We start from the raw sequence: 3,206 nt of genomic DNA, 5'->3' as shown, positions 1-3,206 counted from the left end.
TTCAAATTTCCGCGGGCAGCCGCCTAGCCTGGCAGCAGGATGACGCAGCCGTTTCTGATTGGATCCTGGGCCCAGGCCCTTGGGCCAATTAAAGGAAGGCTTACGTTGCTCAATTTCCGAACGAGCTCCTCCCACTCGAGGCTCCACTAACCTCGGAAACAGCGCCTTTGCGCCGCCTACTGGGCGAGCGGAAGGCTGTTCTCGTCCAAGCTCTTGGTCTTTTGTTTACTGGGACAAAATTGAACTGGAACATAATTTGGGAAGATTACACTAACATGTAATGCCTAGAAATGGGTATTAGAAAAGGCACTGATTTGGGGATCAAAAAAAACAGTATTTAGACGTGTTTCTGCCATTACTAGTGGTATTATCTTGAGCAAATCACTTCACCTCTCGGGGCATCCTCGGTTGTGATAGTGTATCTGTCTAAGTGACCGTGAACTTTTCACCGCGACAAATCAGCCTCATTATCTCTCAACCCCTCCCCTCCCTTCTCTCTCATTTACTATGTACACCAATGCACTCACACACACACTCAATATTTTCAAAGAATTTCAAATTAAATTTAGTAAGTAAAAGTATGCTTTACCGTATTTATTAATCAAACACAACTGTAATCCCCAATATTAACAGCTAACATTTATGGAGTATTGTGTGCAAGACAACCTCCTTACATGTTTTACCTTAACTCCTTTTTTTCCAGCTTCATTGAGAAATAATTGACCTACATCACTCTATAAGTTTAAGGCATACATCATAACAATTTGATTTATATATTTTGTGAAATTATTACTCCAGTAGGTCCACTAACATCCATCTTCAAATATAGATACAATAAAAATAAAAGAAGAAAAGAGTAAAGGAAAATATTTTTTCTCCTTGTGATAAGAAGATTTAGTTTCTTAACTTTTCTGTAGATCATACAGCAGTGTTAGCTATAGTTATGTTGTACATTCATACCTGCATTATTTCTTATACAATCTTCAAAAAATTCCTATGAGACATGAAATAATATTATTCTCATTTTACCCTTGAGGAAACAGAGTCACCAAGAAGTAAAGTAACTTGCCCATTTTAACCCAGCCCAGGCAAGATTACAAACCAGCCAGTCTCCAGAAGTCAGCCCTTTATACCTCAGTCAGGCAGGGACTAGTCAGAGCTGGAATGGGCCAGTGATAGCAGAGGTTAGCAGAATACCAACTAGGCTGAGTCCCACCTGGTTGTGACAGGCTGTGCTGTCTCATCATAGGGAAAATGTATCCACTTACTGCCTTGAAGGAAGACCTTGGGCTAAAGCCTCTCAGATCCTTTATGACTGAAATGAAATGGAGTTGGACTGGGACTCGGGGGCAGGGGGGAGGCAACTTGAAAACCTGCACTTAATTCCACTAGCTTTTCCAGGAAACACAATTTCTTTGACTCTTGTGTACAACATCTGACCTTACACTTATTCGTTCACAGAGAAGATATTTATTGAATTCCACAAGGTGAAAACACACAAAACAATAAAATCAAAACAAGCACCAGGGCTTGAAGATTAAGCTAGCTTTCTCATTATTGTCCTTTTAACCCTCCTGCCCACAAACTCCAAAGTGCAGGATTTCTCTCACCTTTCCTCCTCAGCCCTGGAGACAACATAGCTTTCTTCTTGTTCAATTACCAAATATTTCATCAACTGTCAAGATATTACCCAAATCAATGCTTCTGGAAAACTCTTGAAAAGAACAGGAGGCTGTAGAATCAGAGACAAAGTAGCTATGCTGCTGTAAACTCCATTAAGGACAAATTATTTATTAAACTTGATGCATTTCTAAACCTACATTAATATTTATTCATTACTTATTTGATTATATAAAAAGCTTTTAGAGTTTTCCCCTAAATGGAGACCTATAAAGAGCACACATTTCTTGGGAGTTTGCCTTCCCTGGCCCCTCCCGCATATCCTAAGGATGTTTTATCTTCTTCCTTTCCACTTGTGGCCCATCTTAACCTTCCGCATACCCTAAGTTGGCATGGCACCCATTATTCCCACTCTCATTTTTATATCTTTGCTCTTTCTCTCCATTAGATCCTTATACTATGTCTACGCAAGGGCTCAAAACTAGCTCTCCTCCCAAAAAATTTCCTAAATCCCAGTTGCAAGCCTAAGATACAGCCTGTAAGAGTCACCTTGGGAGTCACCTTGGCATGGTGACTAGCGGCCATTTTGCTGTGGGGTGGAGAAAAACAGCGTGCACCGACGACCCCCACCCCTCACCTGCAGACCTGGAAGGTCCCGCGCCAGTTTGAAGACAGCCAATCATGAAGCCTCAGCTTCCCATCACCCAGACAGAGGAGGCAACCTATCCCATCCCGCCACGTCCCTAAAGTGCCCTTATTTGGTGGTCTGTCCTCCCAGGACCGGACCAGAAGTCTTTCACCCATAAAATACCTCACCCCTCCTGCAACCAGACGCGACTTCCCTGACTCCCCACTCCTGGGGTCACGGAACCTGGCCTGGGAATCGCAGATCCCAATAAAGGCCTTCTTGGCTCCATAACTTGGTCTCTTTCTTTCCTCTCATCTCTGCCTCCATCTATTAAATCTTACACAGCCCACATGGTTTCTTTCTCTATCGTGCTTTCTCTCCTGCTTTCTCGAAGGCCAGTAGTTCCCTCCAAACTCACAAGCAGCACTGAGGCCAACTACCCCACTTCCATAGTCTTCTCTCCCGTGGCCTCTGGGCCCATACTCTCCTGTTCTTCCTTCCTACCATTGGTCCTCTTCCCTCCCCTCAGATTCCCTAAACTTAAGGGTTCCTCAAGGACATGTCCTGACTCCACCTTTTTCGGGAGGTAATGTAAGTGAGGGAAGAGGGCCAAGTGTGCACCGTGGCAATCACTGTGAGCACACAGGAAAGTGGACTTGCTACATCACTTGACAAATAATAAACATATAAACTATGTGCAAAGAAGACAAGTAAACAAATGGGTAAACAAGACAAGGAAGGCCCCTGTCTGCATGTAGTTCAGAGCCTAGTGAGGATGCACAACAAACAGGAAAAACCCAACAAGCAAGAGTCTATTGTGGAAAATACTAAAAATAAAATAAAATTTAGTAACGTGATGAGAATGATGAGTGAAGAAGACAAATTCAGGTTTTATGTGAAAATGCTTGATTTTCAAGTAACAACTTTTTTTTAGAAAACGTAAACACTATGGAACCCA

The sequence above is a fragment of the Suricata suricatta genome, chromosome 16 (assembly GCF_006229205.1).
Source record: "Suricata suricatta isolate VVHF042 chromosome 16, meerkat_22Aug2017_6uvM2_HiC, whole genome shotgun sequence".
In the NCBI taxonomy this organism is placed as follows: domain Eukaryota; kingdom Metazoa; phylum Chordata; class Mammalia; order Carnivora; family Herpestidae; genus Suricata; species Suricata suricatta.
Note: the sequence above shows the minus strand (reverse complement) of the source record.